The sequence below is a fragment of the Moschus berezovskii genome, chromosome 2 (assembly GCF_049115385.1).
Source record: "Moschus berezovskii isolate FMDL1 chromosome 2, NW_MosBer_1.0, whole genome shotgun sequence".
In the NCBI taxonomy this organism is placed as follows: domain Eukaryota; kingdom Metazoa; phylum Chordata; class Mammalia; order Artiodactyla; family Moschidae; genus Moschus; species Moschus berezovskii.
In genome coordinates, this window is record NC_142461.1 from 133,898,605 (window position 1) to 133,911,033 (window position 12,429).

At 41.5% G+C, this 12,429-nt stretch overlaps 1 protein-coding gene across 2 annotated transcripts in view; it reads right to left on the minus strand.

Moving 5' to 3' along the window:
* Positions 1-12,429, minus strand: part of HIBCH (3-hydroxyisobutyryl-CoA hydrolase) — a 141,603-nt gene that overhangs the window by 74,714 nt on the left and 54,460 nt on the right. The window lies entirely within an intron of this gene.

Genomic DNA, 12,429 nt, shown 5'->3' on the forward strand with positions numbered 1-12,429 from the left:
AGAAGAACCTGCCTGCCAATGCAAGAGACATGGGTTCGATCCCTGGGTCGAGAAGATCCCCTAGAGAAGGAAATGGCAACCCACTCCAGTATTCTTGCCTGGAGATTCCTATGGACAGAGGAGCATGGTGGCTACAGTCCACGGGGTTGCAAAAGAGTTGGACACCACTGAGCAACTAAACAGCAACAGTGGTAGCTTGTAAGAACCACTGCCTTTGGGGCATTTTGAAAAAAGTCCACAGGGTATACACCCTAGTTAGGAATCACTAGTAGATCAGTTCATTACCTTCCGCTTCACGTTGGAATTACCAGAGAGCTTTAAAAATGCCTCAGACCTGCTCTAATATCTGATTAATGGTTCTGAGAAGTAAGTAAAGCCTGGGCACTGGGGTTTCTGAAAATCTCTCAGGTGATTCTAAAAGGCAGCCAAAGTTGAAAGCCACAGATCTGGAGTATTACATTTTCAAAAGCTAAAGTTCACTGAGTCTTAGGTTAAGCAATGTTTGTAAATGACACATGAAAAGTTAGCCTTCAGAAAAAGCATAGTCAGAAACTGACTAGCCAGAAGGAACAAAGGGAAAAAAGAGTCCTCAACAAGCTTTCAGATTCCATCTCACAATTTAGTGAGCCAGAAAGATCCTCAGAAAGATGTACAGAGTAGAACAACATACAAGATTGAGAACACTGCACACACATTTGGTTCTCAGTTCAAGTCAGGCAGCAGGGTGCCAATGACCTTTTTATCACTAACTCTGATGGAAAAGTGGACCACAGAGCAAGGATTTCAGTTTCTTATTTCTAGGGGTATACAAACACGATGTCTGATGTTAGTAAGCCATGCAGTACCAGAGTAAAGACCCCCACCAGTCAGTTACAGGTAAGGTCCAAAGTGTGACCAGGCTGGAGGTCTTCTAATGTAATTTCATTCTGAGAACACTGCCATGTTAAGAATAATGTAATACCCTTTCAATGCAACTTTTCATGTCGAATTTACTTTATTGGCATGATTTTAGCTCTGTGTATATTATTATTTTCAATCAAAATCAATAGATTAAATAAGTTGACATTATTTGAAATGTGAAAAAATACAACAGTTAGCTTTTAAAACCAAGATACATACAAAATCCCATTACAAGAAGAAAGGCTGCTACATATACACAATGGAATATTCAGTTCAGTTCAATCGCTCAGTCGTGTCAGACTCTTTGCGACCCCATGAATCACAGCACGCCAGGCCTCCCTGTCCATCACCAACTCCCGGAGTTCACTCAAACTCATGTCCATCGAGTCGGTTATGCCATCCAGCCATCTCATTCTCTGTCATCCCCGTCTCCTCCTACCCCCAATCGCTCCCAGCATCAGAGTCTTTTCAGTGAGTCAACTCGTCATATGAGGTGCCAAAGTATTGCAGTTTCAGCTTTAGCATAAGTCTTTCCAATGAACACCTACCTCTAGAATGGACTGGTTGGATCTTCTTACAGTCCAAGGGACTCTCAAGAGTCTTCTCCAACACCACAGTTCAAAAGCATCAATTCTTCGGCGATCAGCTTTCTTCACAGTCCAACTCTCACATCCATACATGACCACGGGAAAAACCATAGCCTTGACTAGACGGACCTTGGTTGGCAAAGTAATATTTCTGCTTTTTAATATGCTATCTAGGCTGGTCATAACTTTCCTTCCAAGGAGTAAGCGTCTTTTAAATTCATGGCTGCAATCAGCGTCTGCAGTGATTTTGGAGCCCAAAAAAATAAAGTCTGACATGGTTTCCACTGTTTCCCCATCTATTTCCCAAGAAATGATGGGACCAGATGCCATGATCTTCGTTTTCTGAATGCTGAGCTTCAAGCCAACCTTTTCACTCTCCTCTTTCACTTTCATCAAGAGGCCTTTGAGTTCCTCTTCACTTTCTGCCATAAGGGTGGTGTCATCTGCATATCTGAGGTGATTGATATTTCTCCCGGCAATCTTGATTCCAGCTTGTGCTTCCTCCAGCCCAGCGTTCCTCATGATGTACTCTGCATATAAGTTAAATAAGCAGGGTGACAATATACAACCTTGACGTACTCCTTTTCCTATTTGGAACCAGTCTGTTGTTCCATGTCCAGTTCTGACTGTTGCTTCCTGACCTGCATACAGGTTTCTCAAGAGACAGGTCAGGTGGTCTGGTATTCCCAGCCATTAAAAAGAATACATTTGTATCAGTTCTAATGAGGTGGATGAAACTGGAGCCTATTATACAGAGTGAAGTAAGCCAGAAAGGAAAACACCAAAACAGTATTCATGGTCAACAAAAGAGTCCGAAATGCAGTACTTGGATGCAATCTCAAAAACGACAGAATGATCTCTGTCCGCTTCCAAGGCAAAGCATTCAATACCACGGTAATCCAAGTCTATGAGCCAATCAGTTATGCTGAAGAAGCTGAAGTTGAATGGTTCTATGAAGACCTACAAGACCTTTTAGAACTAACGCCCCAAAAAAGGGGGCGTTTCATTAAAAGGGGCTGGAATGCAAAAGTAGGAAGTCAAGAAACACCTGGAGTAAGAGACAAATCTGACCTTGGAGCACGGAATGAAACAGGGCAAAGGCTAATAGAGTTTTGCCAAGAGAACGCACTGGTCATAGCAAACACCCTCTTTCAACAACACAAGAGAAGACTCTCACATGGACATCAACAGATGGTCAACACCGAAATCAGACTGATTATATTCTTTGCAGCCAAAGATGAAGAAGCTCTATACAGTCAGCAAAAACAAGACTGGGAGCTGACTGTGGGCTCAGATCATGAACTCCTTATTGCCAAATTCAGACTGAAATTGAAGAAAGTAGGGAAAACCACTAGATCATTCAGGTATAATCTAAATCAAATTCCTTATGATTATACAGTGGAAGTGAGAAATTGATTTAAGTGACTAGATCTGATAGATAGAGTGCCTGATGAACTATGGACAGAGGTTTGTGACATTGTACAGGAAACAGGGATCAAGACCATCCCCATGGAAAAGAAATGCAAAACAGCAAAATGGTTGTCTGAGGAGGCCTTACAAATAGCTGTGAAAAGAAGAGAAACGGAAAGCAAAGGAGAAAGGAAAGATATAAGCATCTGAATGCAGAGTTTCAAAGAATAGCAAGGAGAGATAAGAAAGCCTTCCTCAGCGATCAATGCAAGGAAATAGAGGAAAACAACAGAATGGGAAAGACTAGAACTTTCTTCAAGAAAATTAGAGATATCAAGGGAACATTTCATGCAAAGAAGGGCTCAATAAAGGACAGAAATGGTATGGACCTAACAGAAGCAGAAGATATTAGGAAGAGGTGGCAAGAATACACAGAACTGTACAAAAAAGATCTTCACGACCCAGATAATCATGATGGTGTGATCACTCACCTAGAGCCAGACATCCTGGAATGTGAAGTCAAGTGGGCCTTAGAGAGCGTCACTACAAACAAAGCTAGTGGAGGTGATGGAAATCCAGTTGAGCTATTTCAAATCCTGAAAGATGATGCTGTGAAAGGCTGCACTCACTATGTCGGCAAATTTGGAAAACTCAGCAGAGTCCACAGGACTGGAAAAGGTCAGTTTTCATTCCAATCCCAAAGAAAGGCAATGCCAAAAAATGCTCAAACTACCACACAATTGAACTCATCTCACACGCTAGTAAAGACATGCTCAAAATTCTACCAGCCAGGCTTCAGCAATACATGAACCGTGAACTTCCAGATGTTCAAGCTAGTTTTAGAAAAGGCAGAGGAACCAGAGATCAAATTGCCAACATCCGCTGGATCATGAAAAAAGCAAGAGAGCTCCAGAAAAACATCTATTTCTGCTTTGCTGACGTGCCAATGCCTTTGACTGTGTGGATCACAACAAACTGTGGAAAAGTCTTCAAGAGATGGGAATACCAGACCACCTGACCTGCCTCTTGAGAAACCTATATGCAGGTCAGAAAGCAACAGTTAGAACTGGACATGGAACAACAGACTGGTTCCAAATAGGAAAAGGAGTACGTCAAGGCTGTATATTGTCACCCTCCTTATTTAACTTCTATGCAGAGTACATCACGAGAAACGCTGGGCTGGAGGAAGCACAAGCTGGAATCAAGATTGCCGGGAGAAGTATCAATAACCTCAGATATGCAGATGACACCACCCTTATGGCAGAAAGTGAAGAGGAACTAAAAAGCCTCTAGATGAAAGTGAAAGAGGAGAGTGAAAAAGTTGGCTTGAAGTTCAACATTCAGAAAACTAAGATCATGACATCTGGTCCTATCACTTCATGGGAAATAGATGGGGAAACAGTGGAGACAGTGTCAGACTTTATTTTTGGGGCTCCAAAATCACTGCAGATGGTGACTGCAGCCATGAAATTAAAAGATACTTACTCCTTGGAAGTAACTTATGACCAACCTAGATAGCATATTAAAAAGCAGAGACATTTCTTTGCCAACAAAGGTCTGTCTAGTCAAGGCTATGGTTTTTCCAGTGGTCATGTATGGATGTGAGAGTTGGACTATGAAGAAAGCTGATCACCGAAGAATTGATGCTTTTGAACTGTGGTGCTGGAGAAGACTCTTGAGAGTCCCTTGGACTGCAAGGAGATCCAACCAGTCCATCCTAAAGGAGATCAGTCCTGGCTATTCATTAGAAGGACTGATGCTGAAGCTGAAACTCCAATACTTTGGCCACCTCATGCGAAGAGTTGACTCACTGGAAAAGATCCTGATGCTAGGAGGGATTGGGGGCAGGAGGAAAAGGGGACGACAGAGGATGAGATGGCTGGATGGCACCACCAACTCGATGGACATGAGTTGGGTAAACTCCAGGAGTTGGTGATGGACAGGGAGGCCTGGCGTGCTGTGATTCATGGGGTCGCAAAGAGTCGGACATGACTGAGCAACTGAACTGAACTGAACTGAACACATATATATGGGATTTAGAAAGATGGTAATGATAACCCTATATGCAAGACAGCAAAAGAAACACAAGTGTATAGAACAGTCTTTTGAACTCTGTGGGAGAGGGCGAGGGCGGGATGATTTGGGAGAATGGCATTGAAATATGTATATTATCATATGTGAAATGGATCACCAGTCCAGGTTCGATGCATGAGACGGGGTGCTCAGGGCTGGTGCATTGGGATGACCCTGAGGGATGGGATGGAGAGGGAGGGGGGAGGGGGCTTCAGGATGGGGGACACATGTACACCTGTGGCAGATTCATGTCAATGTGTTGAAAAACCACTACAATATTGTAATTAGCCTCCAATTAAAATAAAATATATATATATATAAAAAAAAGTACTGCTCATGTCCAGTCTGTAAATTTTACTCTTTCAAAGGCTGTAAGATGTTTATTATCTAAAGCAGAATTTTTAGTAAATAATTTGTTATATATTTACTGTGCATTTACTAGTTGCTATGGCAATGTTCAGAAGTAGTTGTTGCCTTTATAAACCATCTAACATACTTAGGCACATTTCATAATAACTGACAACAAGAAAAAATGTCATATTTAGAATAAAGGTGGAAGACACCAAGTCAATGAAGAAAGAAATCACATCAAACCACAGTAGTATTTAAGACTCTAAAAATATAGAGTGGAACTTCAGTCTTCAAGGATGAATTATATGTAGAGTACATATGGGGTACTGTACGTGGCAGACCTAATGGACGAAAAGACACATAGGTTTTTGTTAGTTTGTTTTAAAGGGGCAGGGCTGACAATATGGTGCTGTTGTTCAGCTGCTAAGTCATGTTCAACTCTTTACAACCCGATGGACGCAGCATGCCGGGCTTCCCTGTCCTTCACTGTCTCCTGGAGTTTGTTCAAACTCATGTCCAGTGAGTCAGTCATGCCATCCAATCATCTTGTCCTCTGTTGTCCCCTTTTCCTCCTGCCTTCAATATTTCCCAGCATCAGGGTCTTTTCCAATGAGTTGGCTCTTTTCATAAGGTACCCTAAGTATTGGAGCTTCAGCATCAGTCCTTCCAAAGAATATTCAGGGTTGATTTCCTTTAGGATTGACTGGTTTGATCTCCTTGCTATTCAAGGAATTCTCAAGAAACTTCTCCAGCACCACAGTTTGAAAGCATCAGTTCTTTGGCACCTGGCCTTCTTTATGGTCCAACTCTCACCTCTGAATATGACTACTGGAAAAAACCACAGCTTTGACTAAACAGACCTTTATTGGCAAAGTGTTATCTCTGTTTTTTAATATGCTTTTTAATATGTTTAAGGCTGGTCATAACTTTTCTTCCAAGGAGCAAGTGTCTTTTAATTTCATGGCTGCAGTCACCATCTGCAGTGATTTTGGAGCCCAAGAAAATCAAAACTCACTGTTTCCACTTTTTCCCCATCTATTTGCCATGAAGTGATAGGACTGGTGGCATGATCATAGTTTTTTGAATGTTGAGTTTTAAGCCAACTTTTTCACTTTCCTCTTTCACCCTCATCAAGAGACCCTTTAGTTCCTCTTCACTTTCTGCCATTACAGTAGTATCACATGCATATCTGAGGTTATTGATATTTCTCCTGGCAATATTGATTTCAGCTTGTGATCCAGCCCGGCATTTCACATGATACACTCTGCATATAAGTTATATAAGCAGGGTGACAATATACAGCCTTGACCTTCTCCTTTCCCAATTTTGAACAAGTCTATTGTTCCACGTCTGGTTCTGTTGCTTCTTGACCTGCATACAGATTTCTCAGAAACAGGTAAGGTGGTCTGGTATTCCCATCTTATGAAGAATTTTCCACAGTTTGTTGTGATCCACAGTCAAAGGCTTTAGCTTAGTCAATGAAGCAGACACTTTTTTGAAATTCCCTTGCTTTATCTATGATCCAGTGGGTGTTGATAATTTCATCTCTGGTTCCTCTGCCATTTCTAAATCCAGTTTGCACATGTGGATATTTTCGGTTAATGTACTGTTGAAGCCTAGCTTGAAGGATTTTTGAGCATTTCCTTGCTAGCATATGAAATGAGTCCAGTTGTACAGTAGTTTGAACATTCTTTGGGACTGGAATGAAAACTGACCTTTTCCAGTCTTATGGCCACTGCTGAGTTTTCCAAATTTGCTGGAATGTTGGGTGCAGCACTTTAACAGCATCATCTTTTAGGATTTTAAAGAGCTCAGCTGGAATTCCATCACCTCCACTAGCCTTGTTCGTAGTGACGCTTCCTAAGGCCTACTTCACTTCACAATCCAGGATGTCTGGCTCTAGGGGAGTGACCACATCATTGTGGTTATATGGGTCATTAAGGCCCTTTGTACATTCTTCGGTGTACTTTTGCCACCTCTTCTTAGTCACTTCTGCTTCTGTTAGGTCCTTGCCATTTCTGTCCTTCATCATGCCCATCTTTGCAAGAAATGCTCCCTTAGTATCTCCAATATTCCTGAAGAGATCTCTAGTCTTTTTCATTCTACTGTTTTCCTCTATTTCTTGTCATGGTTCCTTTCTTGTCTCTCTTTGCTATTCTCTGGAACTCTGCACTCAGTTGGGTATATCTTTCCCTTTCCCCTTTGTCTCGCTTCTCCTCTCAGCTATTTCTAAGGCCTCCTCTGACAACCACTTTGCCTTCCTTCATTTCTTCTTCTTGGGGATGGTTTTGATCACCACTTCCTGTACAATGCTATGAACCCGCACAGTTCTTCAGGCACTCTGTCTACCAGATTTAATCCCCTGAATCTATTTGTCACTTTCACTGTATAATTATAAGGGATTTGACTTAGGTCATACCTGAATGGTCTAGTGGTTTTCCCTACTGTTTTCATTTTAAGCCTGAATTTTGTGATAAGAAGCTCATGAGCTGTCACAGTCAGCTCCAGGTCTTGTTTTTGCTGACTGTATAGAGCTTATCCACCTTTGGCCACAAAGAATATAATAAATCTGTTTTCTTTATTGATCACCTGCTGACATCTATGTGTAGAGTTGTCTCTTGTGTTTTTGGAAGGGGATGTTTGCTATGATCAGTGAGTTCTCCTGGCAAAACTCTGTTAGCCTTTGCCCTGCTTCATTTTGTACTCCAAGGCCAAACTTGCCTGTTACTCTGGGTATCTTCTGACTTTCTACTTTTGCATTCCAGTCTCCCATGATCGGCTGTTGATGTTCACTCTTGATATCTCCTTCTTGACCACATCCAATTTACATTCAAGGACCTAACATTCCAGGTTCCTAAGCAATATTGTTCTTTACAGTATCAGATTTTACTTTCACCACTAGACACATCCACAACTGGGCGTCATTTCCGCTTGGCTCAGCCTCTTCATTCTTTCTGGAGCTATTCTGTGCTCCTTTCCAGTAGCATATTGGATACCTACTGACCTGGGGAGGTTCATCTTTCAGTGTCATATCTTTTTGTCTTTTCGTACTGTTCACTGGGTTCTCAAGGCAAGAACGCTAAAGCGGTTTGCCAGTCACTTCCCCAGTGGACCACATTTGTCAGAGCTCTCCACCATGACCTGTCCGTCTTGAGTGCATGGCATAGCTCATAGCTTCAGTGAGCTACACAAGGCTGTGATCATTTTGGTTAGCTTTCTGTGATTATGATTTTTATTCGAGAGGCTTTGGGATTATAGTTCTTGCTTCTTCTGTACTTCCCTCTGATGGATGAGGAGAAGAGGCTTGTGCAAGCTTCCTGATGTAAAGGACTGGCTGTGGGGAAAACTGGGTCTTGCTCTGGTGAGCAAGGCCATGCTCAGTAAATCTTTAATCCAATTGCCTGCTGAGGAGTGGGGCTGTGCTCCGTCCCTGCTAGTTGTTTGGCCTGAGGCAATCCAGTCCTGGAGTCTACAGGCTCTATGGTAGGGCTACCGGTGACCTCTAAAAAGGACTTGGGCCCAGTGCCTGAGCATCCTGTCTCATGCATCGACCCTGAGGGATGGGATGTGGAGAAAGTTGTGTGGGGCAGGGGGGGCGGTTCAGGATAGGGGACACAGGTACACCCATGGCTGATTCATGTCAATGTATGGCAAAATCCACTACAATACTGTAAAGTAATTAGCCTCCAATTAAAATAAATTAATTTTTAAAAAAAAGGACTTGGGCCAACACACGCCTCCCAGGACCGCTGCTGCCAGTGCCCCCGTCCCCACGGGAGGCCACTTCCAACCCACACCTCTGAAGGAGGCCCTCAGCAGTGAAAGGCAGGTCTGGCTCAGCCTCTGAACTCACTGCTCCTTTCCCCTGCGTCCTGGTGGGCACAAGATTTTGTTTGTGCCCTCCAAGAACCTCTGTTTCCCCTAGTCCTGTGGAAGTTCTGTAATCAAATCCCACTGTCATTCAAAGTCTAAGGATTCTCAGTCCCTTTGAGGGGTTCCTCATCTGAACCACAGATCAATACAAATGGCCTAACTATTTTCTCACTTTTTCCAAGGACAGTATAAAACTGGAACCATTCTAGAACTATAAGGCAGAAATAGGAATGCAGTTGTGTGTGCTAAGTTGCTCAGTCATGACTGACTCTTTGTGGCCCCACGGACCAGAGCCCACAAGGCTCCTCTGTCCATGGAATTTTCCAGGCAAGAGTACTGGGGTGGGTTGCCATTTCCCATGCCAGGGAATCTTCCCAACCCAGGGATCAAACCTGGATCTCTTGTGTCTCCTGCATTGGCAGGCAGATTCTTTACCACTAGCACCACCTGGGAAGTCAGAAGAAGGGCAGTTAAGTCACTACATACAATAGATGCCTTGGGTACCAGTTCCCACTTAACATAAGTCAGAATCACTTAGATGATTTATTAAGACACATACTGCTGGGCCCCACTCTTGGAGTTTGACTCTGGGGGTAGGGCTCAAGAATTTGTATTTTGGGACTTTCCTGTGGTCCAGCAGTTAACACTCCATGCTTCCAATGCAGGAGGCACGGGTTTGATCCCTGGTTGAGGAATTGAGATCCCATATGCTACCCAGAAAAAAAAAAAATTTGCATTTTAAGAAATTCTGTGCTACTGATACTGTTGGTACAGGGTTAAGGCCTTGACAACTCTTGCCTCAGGGCAGTAAAATTTAATTATACGGTGGTTTTCTGGTTAAGAAAAGCCAATATAAAGTATATTTTCATTTTGAAAGGCATTCATACTTCTCAAAGTAAATACAGAAAACAGACCAGTAGGAAGAAGTACCATCCCACTTACTCCCTCTACTCTAGACAACATAATATTTTTCTGTTTTACTGCAGTCTTCTCTTTACAAATAAATGGAGTATTCTCAGCTGTTACCTAGGAATGTACGCAAACACTATACCAATCTGTATATGTCACAGAGGCCAAAAGGCAGGGCGAGTTCATTTACACGCGGTATGCCAAAACAATAATTCTCAGGTTCCTATGAAAAGAAGGAAGTTCTGTCCATTGATAGCAAAAAAAAAAAAAGGGGGAGTTCACCAATCCTTTCTTATCAAAACTAGCCTTGTGTTATTCAATTTGAACAGTCTCTCAGTCAACTAGATCACATATTTACTGATATATTTTCAACAGTGGTATGTTAGCAATACATTTTCCTTTCATTTCTGAAGATTTTTCTTTTATACTAAATGATAATTTTGGGTAGAAAATTCTTGGGTCTCAAGGACTTTATTTCATAACTTTCTCAGTCTACTGACTTCTGGCACTTGGTGCAAGAAAGTCTAAAATCAGAATGATTTACAGTCCTTTGTATAGGATTGGCCAAAATTTTCATTTGGGTTTTTCCATAACAACATACGGACAAAACTGAACAAACTTTTTGGCCAACCCAATACATAACGTATATCCACAAACCTCCCAGGCATCAGCAGCAGTGCTTGGCCTGAACACTTGCACTGTTTCCTAAAGTATACAATTCAAAAAACCTTACCTCAGTTTTTATCTAGGTGTGATTCTCTTTTCACAGGTGCTTTTTACCTGAAAAGCTGTTTTTCCTTTGATTATACACATCTTAGGTTTGAGAGGGGTTTGTTTTTAATTAAGTAAAAGAAAGTAATCTTTAATTATATATGACCATTTGTTTGATTTACTTCCCACTGAATAGTTTTCATTTTTTTGTTGGGTTCCCAGTATCTTTCTTTCATATTCACTACCTCACAACATTTGGTCTCATCGTTCTTATCCTTGTCCTTTCTTGGTGAGAGTTTGTCAAGTTTGTCCTCCACAGAAACAACCTCGTGTCTGTAATATTAAATCGACTCCTAATCTACGGCCTTCAAAGTGGAATGCCAGGTTCTGCTACTGTGTTTCATTTCCAGTCAGGCTTCCTTATGTGACCTGCTCCCCTGCCGCCCTTTCATCTGAACCTGCTGTCTCCTTACAGACTATCTTTCCTATTTTACTGGAGCCACATCATTTTGCACATTATTAGGTATGCCCAGTGCTTCTTGTTTGTTTTCATTTTTTCCTACTTCCTCTCACGTTCACAAGGGGCTCTCTCTTCAGTGCTTCAGATTAAGCTCCTTCCCCTTGCTCTGCAGAATTTTTTCAGGGACCTCTCGTTTTTCCCATGGTTAACACTTCATGGCCAAAAAGGCACAGTCAACTCAGACGTAATACCTGCCACTAACAGAGATGTAGATTGCCCTTCATACTGTTCCTAACCACATGGGCTAATAGAAGCCCTTTTCCAAAACCATGTGCAGAATCTAAGCAATTCCAGTGGATAGGGAGTTTGTGATTAGCAGGTACGAACTATTACATACAGAATGGATGTACAAAAAGGCTCTACTGTATAGTACAGTAACTATACTCAATATCCTGATAAACCATAACGGAAAAGAATATGAAAAAGAATGTGCATGTATGTGTAACTGAATTACTCTGCTGTAGAGCAGAAATTAATACAGTATAAATCAACTATACTTCAATAAAATAAATTTTAAAAAAAGTCTAAGTAATTCCAAGTGCCTACGAGACTTCATCTAGTATGTGGTTTTGTAGAAAAAGGGAGACTTCTCCCAATGACTAAATCTTTGAAACACTTAACAAGTTCAAACATTGAAATTTCACCCTTCAGCTTCCTACTACCTTCTTAAACCCTCTTTTCCTGCCATAAAGACCCACTGTGACTTCTCACTTTAAAAGTCTTTGTCAGTGTCATACATTTGAATAGTTCTTCTATAATTATTTCATGTTTTGTCCAACTCCTTATCAAGTTACTCAAGGCCAGTGACATCTACTAAGACTTATGTATTTTGTATCTGTGTTATTAAAAATGTGTGTCAACTGACAGAAACATACTTTCAGAGAACTTTATATAAAGTATCCAAACACTTTCACTAAGGTGAAATTTTGTACAGTAGATATAATTTAGGTAACCACATCCTATACAGAGTCTAAAAAAACCTCAACATTCTGATTTCTTTCATGAAACTGTTGAAAGCAATCAGTTCACGTATAAGTAGAAAAAGGGCTATACATAAGAAAAAAAGAATCATTTTTGTCAGTTAAAGTGAAGTGA